Below are 23,898 nucleotides of genomic sequence, written 5' to 3'. Positions count from 1 at the left end.
CGACCCTATAGGATCTTCTGTCATGTTTCATAAACTCACAAGCAGAGTGCGGCAAATTTGTTAAAAACATTTTTTGTGTGTAACTAGATGGACGAATGAGCTGTAAATGCCAGGGTTCCATTGTTTGGACCAGGTCTTGCTCTTTGCTCCTGCCGCTCTCCTGAGTGCTTTTTTGTGGTCTGAGATATGGGCCTTTTTAGTTAGTGCAAATCGTTATGGTCTATCTGAGGGGGCACTGCTGACAGGATTTTCTGGGGGTGGGGGTTGGGGGGATTCTTTAGGATGCTCTGCATTATTACCCTCTGACTTGGTGCTGGCCATAAAAATAACACTGTTAAAAAGTCCCATATCTCTTGATCTCTATGGTGGATAAATAAAAAATGGAAGAACTGAGCAAAAACTGACCCCATTAAACCTGAAACAGGTGGTCCTTTAATACTCGCTTGGAGCATTATTACTTTCTCACATTTTCTGACAACTGCAGTTGTCTTGTTCTGTTTTTTTCCTATGCACAATTGATCAACATGGTAAGCGGCCTATTGATGTGTCTGCTGCATGCTGTACTGGGGATTAGACTGGCGCACCCCTTGTACAATGTACTAATATTGATACCTTATTGATAAGATATTGAAGTTGTTCAGCGCTTGTTTACCGGCCTCTTTACACAGGTTGATGAAGAATGATGGGCACAGAACAATCAGTAGATCAATCTGTCTTCATACAGTATCATGTTATCAGCAGCACATCTTCAGTTTACACCAAGTAATGTGCTGCTGAGAACAATCATTTTTGTTCTGCCATAAACAATCCAATCACCCGATGCATGAGCAGCATTTTGCTCGTTTAGTATATAGTTTATATGTGCCCCACAGTCCTCCACATAGTATAATGCACTCCCCATAGTCCTCCACATAGTATAATGCACTCCCCATAGTCCTCCACATAGTATAATGCACTCCCCATAGTCCTCCACATAGTATAATGCACTCCCCATAGTCCTCCACATAGTATAATGCACTCCATAGTACTTGATAGAGTATAATGCAGACCCCATGTGGTATATAATGCAACCCCCATATAGTATATATGGTATAATGCACAGTCCTCCAGTATTATGGCCATCACTTACTCACTGATTTAAAAAAAAATACAATACTCACCTCTCCTCGTCCTCCAGTACCTGCAGCGCGTCTACTCATCAGCTCCACTGCCAAGCAGATCGTGGTGTGATGAAGTGACATCATCGTGCCCCCTGGCTGAGACGTCAGGCACAGAGGGTGAATAATGGGAAAGGGAGCGTCACCTGATGATGCTGATACAGTTGAATGTGTGAAGCCGTGAGTGGCCCAGAGCCAACGCTGGCAGCGGGCACCCCTGACACGCGGGCCACATGGCGGCCGTGTCATCTACCGGTATTAGCGGCACGCCACTGGCTGGGGGCCCCTGGAGGAGTGGGGGCTGTAGGCAAATGCCTAGTTTGCCCCGTCCTAACGTCAGCCCTGGCAAGGTGACATCCACAGATGTTTTATTTACACATAGGGCCTTCACATGCATCACTAATCGCCCTCAGGTACTAAAGGAGAAATGTGGGAAAGCTGCCTTACTCCAGATCTGAATCCGCAGCGCTGTCCACTTTATGCTTTATATTTGCAATATAAAGATGACGTTTGCGGCAATGAAATTCACTTTTTTTTTTCCTTTTGATTGATTTTGCTGCTCATGATATGGTCAGAACCTGCTCAGTGTATGTGTGTAGTGTATATGTGTGTACTTGCTTTTTACAGTCAGAATTTGTAATGTCATAAAAATTACCAGCACATATAAATTAATCTACAAAGACATATTTTAATATCACCAGATAAAAACTACCATGGGCACTTGTGGAAGATAAATAATGAATTGTTTAAGGGGGGATATCCAGGCCTTTTTTTTTACCTTATGGGGCTAAGCACTTAATGGCAGTTAGTAACTACCTTTCTGTTCTGCCCTGTGAACACCTCTCACGACTTGGCGCGATCACGGAGCCGCTCCTGCTGGCGATCCTCCTGTGACGTCTCATTGACTGAGCAACTTCTTCTCTTCCAGTCTGCTCTGTTTATGGGGTGCACAGCCGGCATAATGTTGGTTGACCGCCTTCTTCCCACAGTTAGGAGCCGACTATCACTCAGTATAATGTCGATGTGACCTCACAGGAAGCAGGAAAATCACTGACAGGAGCGGTCCGTGACAACTCTGAGCCAGGAGAGATCGCCACAGAACAGGCAGGCAGTTAGTAACTACTTGCCAGTAAGGGCTTAGCACATAGGGGAAAAATGTAAGTCCCGGAAAACCCCATTAAAGCAGAAAATGTTAAAAAACAAGAATAAAATACTGATGCCAGTAATTCAGAGATCCTCACATCAGAAAAATGTGTAGAACACCCTGACATATTCATAAGATATAGGGTACATGGCATTCAAAAATGAACGGTCACCTGCGCTTTGAGTTGTGATTTTTATGTGTTTTGTATTCACATATTGGCTCTATATAGACAGTTTGTCTCTATATTCACGAAACAAATGCAATGCTTCTTATAGACACGACCGCATGTCCTAGGACTGTGACCTCAATAACCAAGGCAATACAGTAGGGTGGGGTCTTCACCATGTAATGTCCGCATTCAGCGATGTATTAGCCAAATTGTCCTGCTGTCTCCCCAACAATAATATACTGGGGGCAGTGTCCAACCCCAGGAAAACAGGACACGTCTTCACCATTTGTATCCAGTTAGTGTGATAAAGATGCCGTACTGAATAATGTGTCCACTCCAAGATGGCAAAATACTTGGTAAAGATGTCTTTAGTGCAAATATGATAGATGGCATCGAGCCCCTTGCACCCCATCTGCCCTCCATGGAGTGGTTGCTTAGCATTAGTAATGCACTTGTAGTAAGCAGCCATCCCCCATAGGTGATAGAGGTGTGAGTGAGTGATCAGCACTCTGCCTTTATCACTGGGCCCGGCTGCACCCGGCAGTACATTGTGCTTTGTGACCTGGTATTGGCCATTACACTTTTTCTGTGGTGTGCCTTTTTGGATAACATGGCAAGTTGCATGTTCAATTGTTTCTGGGAGATGGGTGTATTGTTAGTATTGAGCAAAGGAATGACTGTTGGATAGCCATGATCTAGACTCTCACTATCTTTTCCAGCATCTAATGGATGTCCTAAAAGGTAATCAGCACAGAAAGTGGCTTTGGCATGCCCAAATGGACTAGATTGTCCACTGCAATAGAGGAAAACCTTACATTTCTTGGGCATGGATATTCACTTACAGCTCATGGCATTGATTAGATTGGCAGTAGCATCTGTGTGCTTGCCTGTCCATGGTGTTCTATATGTTCTGCTGCCAGCAGTAACAACGTCCCCCATAGCTGGGCATCACCTGCCAGTTCATCACGTGTTATCTGTATGGTGCGGCTGCCTAGCTTTACGCAGCCGACATCTCCTAGTTTGGCCCACCATATTCTATACTAACCAGTTGGTTACACTGCCAATAGACTGCTGCATATATCCTGCCTCTCCATTATGTTGTATAGCTAATCCTAACCTGTACAGGGTAAATAAACCTAAAATTGATCCCAAAAAAATTGATAATTTTTGCACCCAAAACCAATTGCTACTCCCAAAAAATGGGATTATTTTTGAGCAGGTTAATTAAAAAGCCACAACTACTATTTTTGAAAAACAAACCTATTGCTACATACGTTCTTCCATGTACAAGGCCTTTATATAAACATTGGTATGGCAGGCATCAGCCACCAAAAATATATATATTTCTGGCTAATTTTAAAAAGCATAAAAAGTTTATCATTGCAGTGTGTTAGTAAACAGGCTATTCCCACCAGTTATCATTATCTTACCCATGGCCATAATATATGTTAAGGTCCTATGACATTACCAAGGCAGTGTTTGCATTAAAGAACTTGAAAGGGGCTGACTACAGTCCTAGGTGACCACAGTGTTCTACACTTGTTTCAAGAGGAATTGGAGACATTGCTGTACTTTCGATTCACTGCAGAAAGAATAAAAAAAACTTAAAATTTGGCCCCTTTCACAGTTGTCGGAGTCTCCTTTACAAATGCCATCACATTTGACAGGAGATGTGTACACGATGGAGTGGCGAGAAGAAAGCAGATACCTATAAATGACCTTGCACTTCCAGCAGCACATGTATGACACTAGGTCCGAGGACAGTGATCCGTTACTCTGCTCTGTTTTGGACAAACCCTTTTAATTTTTCAACTAAAAGACAAACTCAACACAACAAAAATGATGCTATGGAAATTCAGAATTCCTCTCCACAGACGTTGCATCATAATTAATGATGCTACAATTCAGTTACTCCCTCTTTAATTTTATAGTTTTAGAAGTGTCAGTTTTGGCTCCCTGATCCCATACTATTTTATGAGTGTTGCCACTAAGCTGTAAAGTCGTGCACAGTATGCGTGCTATGGAAGTACAAGTAATAGATTTTTCTATTTTGAAGATATGCAAAATGTGACTGTGTAAATACATAGATCTTTGAGCTAATCTTCAATTTTGCTAAGACTCACAGGGGTTGGTCAGATAGAAAAAAAAAAAAAGCCTCTTTCCTTTACTTGCTTTCACCTTGTTCCTTTAAGAAGGGATGGCACTCTAAAAATGCATTTAAACAACTTGCATTGATCTATGAAGGACCTGTAAGATGCATGCAAATAAAAGTGCATAGAACTGCTATCAAATGGTTGTGGCAAGGTGCACCAAACGGCTTCATGGGCCATTGTCTGTGGGGCCATTGTCTGGAATACAATTTATACAAAACAGGGCGGCAGAGAGAAGATTCTGCAGTTTCAAAATGTAGCTGTTAAAGGCCATTTGTCATTTCTGGTTCAGAAGAAGTCAAATGTGTAAGGGTATATGCCCACGATGCAGAAATGAAGCAGAAAATTTCTGCAGCTTTTCTGCATGTTCTTGGCAGTCAAAAACACTTGCGGATTTTACAAGCGTTTTTGACGCTTTTTTGCAGCATTTTTACATGCAGATTTGACTTGCGTTTTTCAAATGCATTGGGACCTCAAATCCGCATGCAGAAACGCACAAATAATGGACATGCTGCGGATTTTTCCGCAAGGAAAATTCCGCAGCATGGGCACAGAACATGCAGATTTTCATTGGGGACCATGGGGGGCGGATTACCAAGCGTTTTGCAAGCGTTTACGCTGCAGAAATTCCGCCGCAAAAACACTTGAAAAACGCATAGTGGGCTCACAGCCTAATGCTTGTAGTCTGCATTTTTTTTGCCAGATTTCCCCGCTGCAGGCTGTACCTCTAATTTTCAGCTATGTTCGGGTGGAGACTAGCTGCTCTGATGTCTCCTGTACAGTGTCCATTTTAGGACATGATCAGATATCAAAATCAAACATCAGAATTATGTCAAGTTTGAGGCTAAATACCCTGAGAACTGACTCTGACGAGCGACTCTGACAACTGTAATAATAATAATTAAAAAAAGTAACTGTTTGCTGATGGGACTTGAACCCAAAATCCTGTGTCCCAAAGCCAGTGCACTAACCACTGAGCTATAAACTCAGTTGTAAAAACCTAGGAGTTCTATTTGGTTATATGATTTTCAGTGCAAACTTGTCTAAAACTCATTGGGACTTATGCACAGACTGCAAGCAAGCCAAATTCAAATGATGTTTGATTTTGATGTGTGAGTCTGATGTGTGACTTTCTTCAAACATCAGAATCACAATGACTTTTAGTCACCCTGAGCATTTTCATGGTTGAAGACAAGAAAAGCTATCAGTTAGTATCACTTTACTGGATAGCTTAATGGTAAGGCATCAGCCTCTGAAACTACAGTGTTAAGAGTTCAAATCCTGATAGGAATAAGATTTTTTTTTTTTTTTAATTATGACTATTTAGCACACAAACTACAGGGTTGTTTTACTTTTAATATCTGACACTCTGATTGTCATCCTGATGTGTTAAGAGTTTCAGACACGCTGTCTATTTGCGTGGTAAATTAAATAGCCAAAGTAAATTGGGAGGCAATAATTTACTACATATATATTTCCATGTGACTTTATATTTGCATAATTTCTTAAAGGGGTCTAATGATAAAATGTCTTTATTGTAAATTTTTATTTCCATCCACCCAAGTACTGGCAGCAAACTCCTAATTTACTTTGGCTATGTAATCTACCATGCAAATAGACAGCGTGTCTGAAACTATCAACACATCAGGATGACAATCAGAGAGTCAGATATTAAAAGTAAAACACCCCTGTAGTTTGTGTGCTTAATAGCCATAATAATAATAAAAAAAAAAAAATCTTATTCCTATCAGGATTTGAACTCTTAACACTGTAGTTTCAGAGACTGATGCCTTACCATTAAGCTATCCAGTAAAGTGATACTGATAGCTTTTCTTGTCTTATGAGATCAATCATGAAAATACTCGGGTGACTAAAAGTCATTGTGATTCTGATGTTTGAAGAAAGTCACACATCAGACTCACACATCAAAATTACACATCATTTGAATTTAGCTTGCTTGCAGTCTGTGCATAAGTCCCAATGAGTTTTAGACAAGTTTGCACTGAAAATCATATAACCAAATAGAACTCCTAAGTTTTTTACAACTGAGTTTATAGCTCAGTGGTTAGTGCACTGCCTTTAGGACACAGAATTTTGGGTTCAAGTCCCAACAGCGAACAGTTACTTTTTTTTTTTTTTTTTTTTATTGTTACAGTTGTCAGAATCCGTTCTCAGACAGGGTATTTAGCCTCAAACTGACATCATTCTGATGTTTGATTTTGATATCTGATCATGTCCTAAAATGAACACTGTACACCTGTACACAGTAGATACAGACATGAGGCATTCCTACTCCTCTCTATATGTAGCACATGTTTGGATACATGTGTACATAGATATTTCCCAATATAGATGCACGTCCAAAGTAACGTGGGCAAAAAAATCAAAAACACAGAACTATTAAAAACATGGGCATATGAAAAACCCAACAAAAGAGTTTATTAAAGTCCAAAATAATTTTTATTATTAAACAATCCATACAAGTATTTGGAAATAAGGTACATAAAACCACAGTTCTGTTATAAAATGTGGGGACTTACAGAGTGAAAAACCCAACTAGCTCAGTGCAGGCCGTGCCATTAGGGCATAGAGGACAGTGAATCCCGTATAACGTATGAGGATGAGTCCTTCCCTGTGGGTTACATAGGTTGTCCAACTAATACAAATAAAAAAACGGTATGGCACTTATGGTGGGGGGACGCCATACTTAACCAACATTTTACATATGTAAGTTCCATGCTGTTTTATTAGTATTAGCTGGACAACTTGTATAACCCGTAGGAAAGTACTCATCCCATACGTTATTCAGGATTCATTGTCCTATTGCCCTAGCAGTACGACCTGCACTGAGCTAGTTGGGTTTTTCACTATAAGTCCCTACATTTTATAGCAGCATTGTATTTCTATGTATCTTATTTCCATATACTTGTATGTATTGTTTAATAATAAAATTATGTTGGGCTTTAACATACTCCTTTTTTTTGGGGGGGGTAGTTCTTATGCCCATGTTTTTAATAGTTACATGTTCAGATGCAGCAGTGCTTAGCTACTTGGCAGTGTAGCTGTGAATCCTGCTTACGGAAGAAGACAAAACTATACAGACCTGTGCTTCTTCCTTTTAGTATCTCTTCCTCGTCGTCCCCCCCCCCCCCCCACTGCTCCTTTCTTCTCCGTCGGTGCACCCTTATGCTCCCTCAGTTACTCTACTCCGCCCCTCCCTTATCGTGATTGTAAGCACTAACTTTGGAGTGCTCTCTGATCCACATCACCAGCCATGTAGTTATTGACATTGGCACATCCGATCACCTGCATACAGTGTCATCCCCTTCCCCTGCATATAGCAGTCGCTCGCCACACACAGGATCACAATGCAGTGACATACATGAGTGAGATGAGCGCAGGCATACACTGACATGTGGGACTAGCTGTTCACAGGAGTGGGGTGAGAATTCGGTCCACACTTACCCTGTGTATTCAGGCACTTGGATACTCCAGTGCCTGTGCGTGGAGGGCTGGGGAGTCAGATCAGGTAGTGCTACAAAGCGAGCACTGCCAATCACTATGAGGGGGGACGGTGTATTGTAATTCAGGGGGCAGAAAGGTGTACCGAGCACTTGGCCACCCCAAGGGTACACTAATAAAACTGCTTTTCTCTTAATCATATTTACTAACATCTACAGTACATTTTTGATTTTCGTATGTGCTAAGTCCCATATATGAAGGTATAAATAGTTCAGTTTCAGTTTTTGGGTGACACACTCCCTTTAATGGGCAGATGTAATTTGACACCACATTAAGCTGGCCGTTCATCTTATTTTGGCCTAGATGGATATTTTAGCAGTTTCTCGTACTTAATGATGAGTTGATGAGGCAGGAGGAGGAGACGTGCCTCATTAGCAGACAGAGGCAGATTTCTCTGATAACATGTATTACAAAGTTTCTTATATTTGCTTGTTTTGTTGATTTATGCAAAGTTTGTTTAAATGATAATGTCCATTTAAAATGAATCCGTAATGCTACATATAATGTGAGTGTTCATTTACAAATACTGATCAGCAGCATAATACAACCGCCAATCAGTAAACTTTTACTGATCGGTGATCATCTGAATGCCCCTTAATAAAGGCAGGCCAAGTAAGCGATGCACACTGAGCCATTAGTAATATATTGCTCAGTGCACATAGACTGCCATGGTTCTCCGCAGTGAGTCCAGCTCACACAGGACGATGCACACTGAGCCATTAGTAATATGTTGCTTACGGCACATAGAACGCCATGGTTCTCCACAGTGTGAGTCCAGCTCACACAAGACGATGCACACTGAGCCATTAGTAATATATTGCTCAGTGCACATAGACTGCCATGGTTCTCCACAGTGTGAGTCCAGCTCACACAGGACGATGCACACTGAGCCATTAGTAATATAACACTTAGTGCACATAGACTGCCATGGTTCTCCACAGTGAATCCAGCTTACACAGGACGATGCACACTGAGTCATCAGTAATATATTTCTCAGTGCACATAGACTGCCATGGTTCTCCGCAGTGAGTCCAGCTCACACAGGACGATGCACACTGAGCCATTAGTAATATGTTGCTTACGGCACATAGAACGCCATGGTTCTCCACAGTGTGAGTCCAGCTCACACAAGACGATGCACACTGAGCCATTAGTAATATATTGCTCAGTGCACATAGACTGCCATGGTTCTCCACAGTGTGAGTCCAGCTCACACAGGACGATGCACACTGAGCCATTAGTAATATAACACTTAGTGCACATAGACTGCCATGGTTCTCCACAGTGAATCCAGCTCACACAAGACGATGCACCCTGAGCCATTAGTAATATATTGCTCAGTGCACATAGACTGCCATGGTTCTCCACAGTGAGTCCAGCTTACACAGGACGATGCACACTGAGCCATTAGTAATATATTGCTCAGTGCACATAGACTGCCATGGTTCTCCACAGTGAGTCCAGCTCACACAGGACGATGCACACTGAGCCATTAGTAATATATTGCTCAGTGCACATAGACTGCCATGGTTCTCCACAGTGAGTCCAGCTCACACAAGACGATGCACCCTGAGCCATTAGTAATATATTGCTCAGTGCACATAGACTGCCATGGTTCTCCACAGTGAATCCAGCTTACACAGGACGATGCACACTGAGCCATTAGTAATATGTTGCTCAGTGCACATAGACTGCCATGGTTCTCCACAGTGTGAGTCCAGCTCACACAGGACGATGCATACTGAGCCATTAGTAATATGTTGCTCAGGGCACATAGACTGCCATGGTTCTCCACAGTGAGTCCAGCTTACACAGGACGATGCCATTAGTAATATATTGCTCAGTGCACATAGATTGCCATGGTTTTTCGCAGTGAGTCCAGCTTACTCAGGACGATGCACACTGAGTCATCAGTAATATATTGCTCAGTGCACATAGATTGCCATGGTTTTCCACCATGAGTCCAGCTCACACAAGACGATGCACACTGAGCCATTAGTAATATATTGCTCAGTGCACATAGACTGCCATGGTTCTCCGCAGTGAGTACAGCTTACACAGGACGATGCACACTGAGCCATTAGTAATATATTGCTCAGTGCACATAGATTGCCATGGTTCTCCACAGTGAGTCCAGCTTACACAGGAAGATGCCATTAGTAATATATTGCTCAGGGCACATAGACTGCCATGGTTCTCTGCAGTGAATCCAGCTTACACAGGACGATACACACAGAGCCATTAGTAATATATTGCTCAGGGCACATAGACTGCCATGGTTCTCTGCAGTGAATCCAGCTTACACAGGACGATGCACACTGAGCCATTAGTATTATATTGCTCAGTGCACATAGATTGCCATGGTTCTCCACTGTGAGTCCAGCTTACACAGGACGATGCCATTAGTAATATATTGCTCAGTGCACATAGACTGCCATGGTTTTCCGCCATGAGTACAGCTCACACAAGGCGATGCACACTGAGCCATTAGTAATATGTTGCTTACGGCACATAGACTGCCATGGTTCTCCACAGTGTGAGTCCAGCTCACACAGGACGATGCACCCTGAGCCATTAGTAATATATTTCTCAGTGCACATAGACTGCCATGGTTCTCCACAGTGAATCCAGCTTACACAGGACGATGCACACTGAGCCATTAGTAATATAACACTTAGTGCACATAGACTGCCATGGTTCTCCACAGTGAATCCAGCTTACACAGGACGATGCACACTGAGCCATTAGTAATATATTGCTCAATGCTCATAGACTGCCATGGTTCTCCACAGTGAGTCCAGCTTACTCAGGACGATGCACACTGAGTCATCAGTAATATATTTCTCAGTGCACATAGACTGCCATGGTTCTCCACAGTGAGTACAGCTTACACAGGACGATGCACACTGAGCCATTAGTAATATATTGCTCAGGGCGCATAGACTGCCATGGTTTTCCGCCATGAGTCCAGCTCACACAAGACGATGCACACTGAGCCATTAGTAATATATTGCTCAGTGCACATAGACTGCCATGGTTCTCCACAGTGAGTCCAGCTTACACAGGAAGATGCCATTAGTAATATATTGCTCAGTACACATAGATTGCCATGGTTCTCCGCAGTGAGTCCAGCTTACACAGGAAGATGCCATTAGTAATATATTGCTCAGTCCACATAGACTGCCATGGTTCTCCGCCGTGAGTCCAGCTTACACAGGACGATGCACACTGAGCCATTAGTAATATATTGCTTAGGGCACATAGACTGCCATGGTTCTCTGCAGTGAATCCAGCTTACACAGGACGATGCACACTGAGCCATTAGTATTATATTGCTCAGTGCACATAGATTGCCATGGTTCTCCACTGTGAGTCCAGCTTACACAGGACGATGCCATTAGTAATATATTGCTCAGTGCACATAGACTGCCATGGTTCTCCGCAGTGAGTCCAGCTCACACAGGACGATGCACACTGAGCCATTAGTAATATAACACTTAGTGCACATAGACTGCCATGGTTCTCCACAGTGAATCCAGCTTACACAGGACGATGCACACTGAGCCATTAGTAATATAACACTTAGTGCACATAGATTTCCATATGTTCTCCGCAGTGAGTCCAGCTTACACAGGAAGATGCCATTAGTAATATATTGCTCAGTCCACATAGACTGCCATGGTTCTCCGCCGTGAGTCCAGCTTACACAGGACGATGCACACTGAGCCATTAGTAATATATTGCTCAGGGCACATAGACTGCCATGGTTCTCTGCAGTGAATCCCGCTTACACAGGACGATGCACACTGAGCCATTAGTATTATATTGCTCAGTGCACATAGATTGCCATGGTTCTCCGCAGTGAGTCCAGCTCACACAGGACGATGCACACTGAGCCATTAGTAATATGTTGCTTACGGCACATAGAACTCCATGGTTCTCCACAGTGTGAGTCCAGCTCACACGGGACGATGCACACTGAGCCATTAGTAATATAACACTTAGTGCACATAGACTGCCATGGTTCTCCACAGTGAGTCCAGCTCACACAAGACGATGCACCCTGAGCCATTAGTAATATATTTCTCAGTGCACATAGACTGCCATGGTTCTCCACAGTGAATCCAGCTTACACAGGACGATACACACTGATCCATTAGTAATATATTGATCAGTGCACATAGACTGCCATGGTTCTCCGCCGTGAGTCCAGCTTACACAGGATGATGCACACTGATCCATTAGTAATATATTGCTCAGGGCACATAGACTGCCATGGTTCTCTGCAGTGAGTCCAGCTTACACAGGACGATGCACCCTGATCCATTAGTAATATATTGCTCAGGGCACATAGACTGCCATGGTTCTCCGCCATGAGTCCAGCTTACACAGGACGATGCACACTGATCCATTAGTAATATATTGCTCAGGGCACATAGACTGCCATGGTTCTCCGCAGTGAGTTCAGCTTACACAGGACGATGCACCCTGAGCCATTAGTAATATATTGCTCAGTGCACATAGACTGCCATGGTTCTCCGCAGTGAGTCCAGCTTACACAGGACGATGCACACTGAGCCATTAGTAATATATTGCTCAGTGCACATAGACTGCCATGGTTCTCCGCAGTGAGTCCAGCTCACACAGGACGATGCGCACTGAGCCATTAGTAATATATTGCTCAGTGCACATAGACTGCCATGGTTCTCCACAGTGAGTCCAGCTTACACAGGACGATGCCATTAGTAATATATTGCTCAGTGCACATAGATTGCCATGGTTTTTCGCAGTGAGTCCAGCTTACTCAGGACGATGCACACTGAGTCATCAGTAATATATTGCTCAGTGCACATAGACTGCCATGGTTTTCCACCATGAGTCCAGCTCACACAAGACGATGCACACTGAGCCATTAGTAATATATTGCTCAGTGCACATAGACTGCCATGGTTCTCCGCAGTGAGTACAGCTTACACAGGACGATGCACACTGAGCCATTAGTAATATATTGCTCAGTGCACATAGATTGCCATGGTTCTCCACAGTGAGTCCAGCTTACACAGGAAGATGCCATTAGTAATATATTGCTCAGGGCACATAGACTGCCATGGTTCTCTGCAGTGAATCGGGCTTACACAGGACGATACACACAGAGCCATTAGTAATATATTGCTCAGGGCACATAGACTGCCATGGTTCTCTGCAGTGAATCCAGCTTACACAGGACGATGCACACTGAGCCATTAGTATTATATTGCTCAGTGCACATAGATTGCCATGGTTCTCCACTGTGAGTCCAGCTTACACAGGACGATGCCATTAGTAATATATTGCTCAGTGCACATAGACTGCCATGGTTTTCCGCCATGAGTACAGCTCACACAAGACGATGCACACTGAGCCATTAGTAATATGTTGCTTACGGCACATAGACTGCCATGGTTCTCCACAGTGTGAGTCCAGCTCACACAGGACGATGCACCCTGAGCCATTAGTAATATATTTCTCAGTGCACATAGACTGCCATGGTTCTCCACAGTGAATCCAGCTTACACAGGACGATGCACACTGAGCCATTAGTAATATAACACTTAGTGCACATAGATTGCCATGGTTCTCCACAGTGAGTCCAGCTCACACAAGACGATGCACCCTGAGCCATTAGTAATATATTGCTCAGTGCACATAGACTGCCATGGTTCTCCACAGTGAATCCAGCTTACTCAGGACGATGCACACTGAGTCATCAGTAATATATTTCTCAGTGCACATAGACTGCCATGGTTCTCCACAGTGTGAGTCCAGCTTACACAGGACGATGCACCCTGAGCCATTAGTAATATATTGCTCAGTGCACATAGACTGCCATGGTTCTCCGCAGTGAGTACAGCTTACACAGGAAGATGCCATTAGTAATATATTGCTCAGTACACATAGATTGCCATGGTTCTCCGCAGTGAGTCCAGCTTACACAGGAAGATTCCATTAGTAATATATTGCTCAGTCCACATAGACTGCCATGGTTCTCCGCCGTGAGTCCAGCTTACACAGGACGATGCACACTGAGCCATTAGTAATATATTGCTTAGGGCACATAGACTGCCATGGTTCTCTGCAGTGAATCCAGCTTACACAGGACGATGCACACTGAGCCATTAGTATTATATTGCTCAGTGCACATAGATTGCCATGGTTCTCCACTGTGAGTCCAGCTTACACAGGACGATGCCATTAGTAATATATTGCTCAGTGCACATAGACTGCCATGGTTCTCCGCAGTGAGTCCAGCTCACACAGGACGATGTACACTGAGCCATTAGTAATATAACACTTAGTGCACCTAGACTGCCATGGTTCTCCACAGTGAGTCCAGCTCACACAAGACGATGCACCCTGAGCCATTAGTAATATATTTCTCAGTGCACATAGACTGCCATGGTTCTCCACAGTGAATCCAGCTTACACAGGACGATGCACACTGAGCCATTAGTAATATAACACTTAGTGCACATAGATTGCCATTGGTTCTCCGCAGTGAGTCCAGCTTACACAGGAAGATGCCATTAGTAATATATTGCTCAGTCCACATAGACTGCCATGGTTCTCCGCCGTGAGTCCAGCTTACACAGGACGATGCACACTGAGCCATTAGTAATATATTGCTCAGGGCACATAGACTGCCATGGTTCTCCGCCATGAGTCCAGCTTACACAGGACGATGCACACTGATCCATTAGTAATATATTGCTCAGGGCACATAGACTGCCATTGTTCTCCGCAGTGAATCCCGCTTACACAGGACGATGCACACTGAGCCATTAGTATTATATTGCTCAGTGCACATAGATTGCCATGGTTCTCCACTGTGAGTCCAGCTTACACAGGACGATGCCATTAGTAATATATTGCTCAGTGCACATAGACTGCCATGGTTCTCCGCAGTGAGTCCAGCTCACACAGGACGATGCACACTGAGACATTAGTAATATGTTGCTTACGGCACATAGCACTCCATGGTTCTCCACAGTGTGAGTCCGGCTCACACGGGACGATGCACACTGAGCCATTAGTAATATAACACTTAGTGCACATAGACTGCCATGGTTCTCCACAGTGAGTCCAGCTCACACAAGACGATGCACCCTGAGCCATTAGTAATATATTTCTCAGTGCACATAGACTGCCATGGTTCTCCACAGTGAATCCAGCTTACACAGGACGATACACACTGATCCATTAGTAATATATTGATCAGTGCACATAGACTGCCATGGTTCTCCGCCGTGAGTCCAGCTTACACAGGACGATGCACACTGATCCATTAGTAATATATTGCTCAGGGCACATAGACTGCCATGGTTCTCTGCAGTGAGTCCAGCTTACACAGGACGATGCACCCTGATCCATTAGTAATATATTGCTCAGGGCACATAGACTGCCATGGTTCTCCGCCATGAGTCCAGCTTACACAGGACGATGCACACTGATCCATTAGTAATATATTGCTCAGGGCACATAGACTGCCATTGTTCTCCGCAGTGAGTCCAGCTTACACAGGACGATGCACCCTGAGCCATTAGTAATATATTGCTCAGTGCACATAGACTGCCATGGTTCTCCACAGTGAGTCCAGCTTACACAGGACGATGCCATTAGTAATATATTGCTCAGTGCACATAGACTGCCATGGTTCTCCACAGTGAGTCCAGCTTACACAGGACGATGCCATTAGTAATATATTGCTCAGTGCACATAGACTGCCATGGTTCTCCGCAGTGAGTCCAGCTCACACAGGACAATGCACACTGAGCCATTTGTAATATATTGCTCAGTGCACATAGACTGCCCTGGTTCTCCGCAGTGAGTCCAGCTCACACAGGACGATGCACACTGAGCTATTAGTAATATATTGCTCAGTGCACATAGACTGCCATGGTTCTCCGCAGTGAGTCCAGCTTACACAGGACGATGCACACTGAGCCATTAGTAATATATTGCTCAGTGCACATAGACTGCCATGGTTCTCCGCAGTGAGTCCAGCTTACACAGGACGATGCACACTGAGCCATTAGTAATATATTGCTCAGTGCACATAGACTGCCATGGTTCTCCGCAGTGAGTCCAGCTTACACAGGACGATGCACACTGAGCCATTAGTAATATATTGCTCAGTGCACATAGACTGCCATGGTTCTCCGCAGTGAGTCCAGCTTACACAGGACGATGCACACTGAGCCATTAGTAATATATTGCTCAGTGCACATAGACTGCCATGGTTCTCCGCAGTGAGTCCAGCTTACATAGGACGATGCACACTGAGCCATTAGTAATATATTGCTCAGTGCACATAGACTGCCATGGTTCTCCGCAGTGAGTCCAGCTTACACAGGACGATGCACCCTGAGCCATTAGTAATATATTGCTCAGTGCACATAGACTGCCATGGTTCTCCGCAGTGAGTCCAGCTTACACAGGATGATGCACACTGAGTCATTAGTAATATATTGCTCAGTGCACATAGACTGCCATGTTCTCCGCAGTGAGTCCAGCTTACACAGGACGATGCACCGCCCGAAACTATTACTTTTTTTAGCTGCATCACAGATCATTTCAGCGGATGACAGTGTTGTGCTCGTTCATCGGGTGATCGGCAGTCTGTTTACACAGCGGTATAATCCTGAGACAAGCATTTTTAACAACACTCGTTCACAATTATCTTGCATTGTTAGTGTAGTTCTAGTCCCGTGAGTAAGGGTCTGTTGTCTTTACAGAAAGATCTCCACATCTGTCCATGAATTCTTTGGTATTGCTGTTTATTCGTATTCAAGTGAATGTAGCTGAACCGTACCAGGCACAGTCTGAGAACAGACATATTTTGGTTTTTTTTCAACAAAAACGGCACATTTTCCTCCCCACCTCCGCTCCCCTTTTTGTAGGCTAGGAAGTCCACTCTAACGAGGATGGTAAGGGCTGCAACCGACCAGACTGCCCATCGGAGGAGCTGCGCTGGTGCTGGAGGTATGTATTTAATTTTTATTGTAGACTTCTGAATCAAGCTATCCATAAGGCACTATTCAGTAATGGACAACCCCTTTAATAAAAGAACTTGTTGTAACTTGGACACTGTATAGTGGCCCCTTTCTGGTATTCTTTGTAATGCAGTAATGTAAGGAGAAACTGCTCTGCATTACAGCGTGCCTTGGGTTAGGATCATTATTTTTTCCATTTGTTTCTTTAAATGTCTTTATTTGTTCATGTGCATGAAGTCTGATTGCTACAAAACCTACCAGACAGCACTTGTGAAGCTTGGAAGCTCTTAGAAACCCAGGTTAATTGTGCTTCGTGTTACTGAGCTTTGGTTTCTAATGTTTGTGTGTATGGAGCCTAAGAACTTCACAACTATTTGCGCTGGTGGTGCTTTCTTCAGGAGGCCAAGTTCACTGTGTAATTTTGAAATACAAGGATTTAGTACATTTTCTTGTATTATTTAGGTGCCATATTATTGTGGATGACAGCCGTCGGATTGTCTAGAAGTGAGGTGAGTCATAAGTGAGCTTGGGCGGCATGCACACATCACTGACATTTTCCTATGGAGAAATGAGTAATCTTTCTGCTCGGTTACATTTAGTACTGGGTGCACATCTGGTATGTTTAGTTAAACCTGTTTTAAACGTAAAGGCAGCCTTCCCCATCTACAGCTGAAGACATTGATGGACAGGTTTGTGGGGAAAGATTGTGTCATCAGAAGACGGCCTATTGTTTAGGATGAATTTATATTTCTGTGAAACACAACCATGATGTATGGACCGACCCAGGTCTCTGCCAATTCTCAGCACTGCCCCCCTGAATAACATTGTTCCGAGTGCTGTCCGATAAAACATCAGACTGCTTGTGTGAGCGAGCCCTAATGGCATATACGAGGCGGCAGAGACTCGTGGCCAGTACATCTTGTCCTGCTCACACAGTCTAAACTCTGCCTTTTTTAAATGTTGGCAATCTTTTTTTTCCACATCAAAATCTGCACTAAATATTATAAATCTTGCAATGTTTACACTGATCACTGGGGATTTTTTTAGACTTTAACTTCCTGTTGTTTCAAAAAGCCACACATGTAAAATAGCTACAATGGTCAGACCCCAAACCTGCCTTCTGTATGGAAGCGTCTAATGAGCGTGTGCAAAGGTCATTGAACAGGAGGGGGAGCAGGGTCAGGTGTGGCAGAATACCGGATCCACCAAATCACAATAGGTGATCAGCTGTGTATAGAGGTGTTACCCCTCATTGTTATGCTGCCTTTGATGATAAGGAGCCTTGCTGAAAACTCTTCTCCAAAGGACAGCAAAGTAAGAGTCTCGAAAAAACCCCAATGACCATGTGAAATATTTTTTCTTAAATTATGATATGAAATAAAATAAAAATTCTCAAGAAATGTTTGTTTTTTTTTTACAAACAAATGTAACACAATGTAAAAAGCAAATGTAACACAAAAACTTGATTCTGATTGCTCATTCCCTTTAGCTCTCTGCTCATCCTGGGCTTCTCAGACAGATCCCTCTCCTTGTGCAGTCTGTCTAGACCTCATTGTGGCGTGGACGTCTGTACATGGCGCACACAAATCTTTTAGGGTGTGAAAATGGACTTTTTGTTCTACCATAAAAGGCTTACAGTAATGGCTACATATGCATTAAATAGCTGTGTGTTGTGTTCATCCTGATGGTGTGGCCAATTACAGATATAGGCAGAGTCCGCATGTAGCAGTTATAGATTCTATATAGGATATTTGGAGACCACACAACATGCGACCTCCCTCCTAATCTTTTAATTGACCCCTGAACACATTGATCGTTTGGTTTCTGGCTTTCTTTTGCTGACCTTCTGTTTTTGGCTGTTTGCATTGTTGTCTGGAGTGGGAGGCCCCTCTCTAGTCTGTTATATCCATATAGGAAGGTTGTCCTGTAACATAAAGGTCATGGATGTCTGTAGACTGACCTGCAGAGGAGCAGGTGAATGCCCTGGCGCACTTGTGTCAGGAGCTGCCCCCTGCTCCAGCAGTGCTTGACATGTCACACTTTGTGTCTATTACTGGGTAGTTTAGTTATCAACATCTCCATTTTCTTAAGTGGTTCTTCTCAAACTGTCAGGCGGACCTGTGCCGCTAGTTGTTGGAGAGGCACATCTGAGGAGGCTTTCTTCATATATAGATGCAGGAACTTTTGGATTTGCTACGAGCTGACTCCTTTATCTGACATTATTTTCAGCCATATCCGCCTATTTGAGGTATGCACCAAAACGCACTACACCATGTCTTGCCGAAAACAATGTCCGACAGAACACACAGTGACTCCATCTCCATTATTACAGTCAAAGGACCTGTGAGTGGCCTATTTTCCAGGGCTTCAGAAGTAAGCCCCAACGGAGCCACTGACTATAGGCAAAACCGCTATGTGAACATGGCCTTAGATGGGAAGTCTGGTTTCCAGTAATGTATGGCTGTTATAATAAAGTACAGAGCATGGGGCACCAGATTCTCACTGTAATATAACCCTATAAAATGTTGTCCAGGCCGAGGCGTCTGTATAAACATCCTCAATCGTTATGAGACTCGCACTGATGGACCTGCTGATATACTGACATTTCTGTACAATCTCTGTATGACATTTCTCAAGTTATTGATCCCTTTCTTGTCTCCCAGTTATTTCTGTGGTAATTGTTCATCTCCAGTTGGCCAGGATTGCTCCTTTAAAGCCAGTTGGCATCTCGCTAGAATATGTCATAACTTCAGGATCCACAAGCGTGGTACATATGGAGTCCCTCCATGAATCCAGACAAAGGGCTGCCGTGCTAATTTAGTGCTGCGTCCTCTTCAAGGTTTCCCTGCACAGCGGTGCTCCTTGTTACACGGCAGTGCCAGGAACTGCAGCCGGTCCTACGTCTTTGAATGAGGCCCGCTGTACAGGGAAAACCATAAAGGGCCCAATTCATCATTTTTGCAGATTTATGAAGTCACTTTTATTTTTTGACTTCTGGTTTTCCTTGATGTTTTCTGCACCAAATTTATAAAAATGAATTTTCGTGCAAAGCCCAAGTTGTTTTTTTATGTCTTTAACTAGTTTTGTGACTCTCTAATGGGAAAACTTGCACAATTTGCAAAATGTCACAAATAAATTAACCTAAATAACTGGTGTACATAGAATTACTCTGGGGAAAAAGGGGGAAACTAGAGTAGAGTTGTGCCAAATTTAGCAAAACATTTTTTAAAAAGTTGCATTTCATGGATCTGTCAGCCATATTGACATAAAAATCCCCAAACTGACCACAAAATACAGCTCGAAAAAAGGCGTAAATTGTTTGACTTTGTCCCAAAATCTAAAGTCCCTAATTCAGAGGTATTCACTTTGTAAAACTGGCAGAAATGTAATGATGAATCGGGCTCAATAAAAAGCCTGTAGGTCCTTATATTGCAAAATCCCTTAGTTTGAGCAATCAGCGGGGGTTTCAGGACCTGACCCACCGTTCAACACTACCGCTCAGGAGCTATAATTTATCCAAAAATGTTTGTTACCCTTTAGATGCAGTACTGCTGACGAGTATGAGGTCCTCTCACTCACATCTCTCGGAGCTAAATCCATGTAGTAGGGCGTCAACATGCTTTTCAGTGGTGTGCGTCAAAGAATTGTATATTCTTTCTGTTTTTGAGGTTTTGTGAGGTGGCAAATGACAGTGAAATCTGCTGAGGAGCTATGCCCACATAACACCCATATGGTGTGTGTATTTCATACTGATATGCTAACACAGCATCTATCCAGTAGCTCTGTATATTATCATTCACATCTGTCTGCTGGTAGTACTCTTTACAGACTCTTCTAGCAGAAGTCAAGGCCAAGTGTTACATGTGTGGAGCAGCTGTCCAGAGCAGTGTTTGCAGAACAGTGGCGGTATTATTCATCATGCAGAAGGTCGGGTCATGCCACCGTCTACTCTTTACATTGATATCTCATTATAAACTTCTTCACAATACTTTCTTTTTAAACTTAGGTACGCAAAAGTTTGGGGATAAAACAATGGGGTACATTTAAAAAGATTAGAAAAACAAAACGAGATTGGTGCTCCATTGTGCAGAGATCTTAATCTTGTTTGGAGTAGGACTAGGCTTAGATAAGAGGTAATGTGCTCACCTTGTTAGGAATAGTAGTAGTATCATAAGGAACACTCCTTTTAGGCACTGATAGTCTGCTGATGCATTTTCCCTTTTTATGGATAGTCTCAGCTGGGCTGTGGAGTTGGAGTCTGAGTCGGTGTCAATTTTGGTGGAGTCGGTATAAAATGGACCTATTCCAAGTCCTAAAATATATAATAAATTGGGCACAGTAGTTCAATGCAGTTTGTGGGGAATATTTTTTCATAAGAATTTGGGAAAGTTATGAAATGTCCTATAAATGTCTGTCCTATTCCTGATTTAAGGGTCTAGACTTTTAGCGGAGATGAATCTGTGCTACAGTAAATTGAGGAGTCGGAGTTGGAGTCAGAGGTTTGGCTTACCAACTATCCTGAGTCTCAGAAACCACCTTAAGGCTGTGTGCCCACGATGCGTTTTTTAAGCGTTTCCACAGCGGCAAAAACGCTACAGAAACGCTTAAACTCATGGTAGAAGGTCTGCCATGTTCCCCAATGATAATCCGCTGTGCTGTGCACATGCTGCGGAAATTTCCGCTGCGGATTATCATTGCGGAAAAAAACGCAGCACTACCAGTTATTTTGCGGAAGTGCTGCGTTTTCGCCGCCATTGACTTACATTGGAACGCATGGATTATGCATCACTGTATATGCAGATGCGCATTCCATGCGTTCTAATGTGCGGATGGTACCCAGGTCTAGAGAAGAGGAGACTCTCCTCTGGACCTGGGTACCCAAAAAGAATAAAATAAAAAAAAAATATATATATATATACTTACCTTCTGGCGGCCCGCGCTGTGCTCCTCCTTGCTTGGCAGCAGTTCGCGATGTACTGAAGGACCTGCGCTGACGTCATAGTCATGTGACGGGTCACGCAACGCCGACGTCGGGAGGGCCTTCAGTGTACTGCTGCCGGCAGCCGGGACGGTGAAGCAAGACTCCGGGGGCCATCGGAGGGTAAGTATACATTTATTTTTTTATTTTTTACCATTCTTTTACGGTCACACTATATAAATCCATGCCGGTTGCATGGATTTATATAGTGTGACCAAGTTGTCAAGCACTTTCCACGTGATGCTAAAATCGCTTGGAAAGCGCTTGTCAACCCGCATGCAGAAATGCATGTGAAGAACGCTTCACTTCCGCATGTCCCTGGCAGGAAAAACGCATGTACAATCCGCATGTACAATCCGCATGCGTTTTTTCTGCCAGGGAGATGCAGAAACGCTCAGGAAAAAATCCTGAGCATTTCTGCATGATGGGCACTTAGCCTAATAAAGGTAAGCCGCAGAAAAATAATTCAAAATAGAAAAGATTTTAAAAGCGCACTGACATAAACAAAAAAAAAATTAAGATTGTAACCAAATGAAATGCATCCAAAGAACAAGGTTATTTATAAATGCACTAGCAGCCCGAGTTCCGATTCAAATACACGTTTCGGAAGCTAGAAAAGTGTGCTCTACATAATAAAAACTCTCTCAAATTACCCATGTCTATTCACTTTCAACCTTTTTTCATGATAAACAACAAAGTTGTCATAATTAATAAATTAGTAAATGGCATTACTTAAAACAAAGATAAAATTTAGAAGATTACAGAGACGTTCGCCAATTCAAAAAGTGACTTGCCCAGGGCAGATCATGTGGAAATCTCTCTGTATGCCTGATCACCCTCAGCTGATCCTGTTAAAACCTCTGCCTCAAGAACATCAAGACTCCACGACTCCGACTCCACGGTGAACTGCAGCCTATGTCTACATAAGGAATCTGCTCCTGAAGATTTCTAATGTATTTTCTTTTTGCTTCTGTAACCAATAATATAGAGTGCTGTTCACATTCCACATAGTTTTCAGCGCGCACCTTGCATTTTTCATACTTTCTTATCTAAGCTCCGATGTATTAACCACTTATTTCTGACATGATAAATACATGTCCGCAGCCACTAGATACTGACTTTGTATATATTCTGCTACACTATTGTAGCACCCTGAGGATTCGGCTGCTACAGGGGTATTGCACCTCAACCCAGAGGTGTGATATTCCACTCCCGGGTAAGGATGGAGTGTGGACCTGGGCTCGGTAGGCTGCATGCACTACACACATCCCATTTCCGAGGAGCAGGCCGACGGTACTCCCACTTAGAAATGTGCAGGTACGACCGAGTCTGTTCCTGGCTGGAGTGGGAGGGGGGTGGTACATCCCAGTAGTGTAGGGGCAGATAGGGGGAGCAGCCTGGGTAAAGATAGGAGCTCATTGGGTGCTGGTCACCTGAGCTCACACATAGAGGGAGTATATAAGGTGGGCACCATCAACGATCAGGGTCAGTCTTTGCAGAGGAGTCAGTCTGTCAGAGTAAGAAGCAGAGGTCCAGATGAGCCTGCAGAGAGAGAGAGGAGCAGAGAAGGAAAGACCCAGAGGGGACAAAGAGAGGACTCTGAGAACCCAAATTCAATCCCCGGGTGAAGAGTCGGCAATAGGGTACCGGATCCCAAACTGGTGGGGGCAAAAGCACACCCTAGCCAGAGACCGGAGGCCGTGGGCAGCGTCTGCCACGGCCACCCACCACATCCACCCCGAAGGCAAA

General features: G+C 43.6%; 1 protein-coding gene across 3 annotated transcripts in view; it reads left to right on the top strand.

The window, feature by feature from the left end:
• CSGALNACT2 (chondroitin sulfate N-acetylgalactosaminyltransferase 2) overlaps positions 1–23,898 on the top strand; it is a 71,867-nt gene that overhangs the window by 537 nt on the left and 47,432 nt on the right. Inside the window, exons 2-3 of one of the 3 annotated variants that reach the window (XM_073686000.1) lie at positions 17,079–17,160; positions 17,634–17,680. The exons of 1 other annotated variant lie outside the window; for it this stretch is intronic. The gene's annotated coding sequence lies outside the window, so the exon portion shown is untranslated. The remainder of the gene's footprint in view (positions 1–17,078; positions 17,161–17,633; positions 17,681–23,898) is intronic. One more of the 3 variants, XM_073686001.1, reaches the window with a different exon arrangement.

The sequence above is a fragment of the Phyllobates terribilis genome, unplaced genomic scaffold (assembly GCF_046119375.1).
Source record: "Phyllobates terribilis strain yellow unplaced genomic scaffold, ASM4611937v1 Scaffold_5__5_contigs__length_657084704, whole genome shotgun sequence".
Classification (NCBI taxonomy): Eukaryota; Metazoa; Chordata; class Amphibia; order Anura; family Dendrobatidae; genus Phyllobates; species Phyllobates terribilis.
This window is presented reverse-complemented; position numbering and strand designations above follow the sequence as displayed.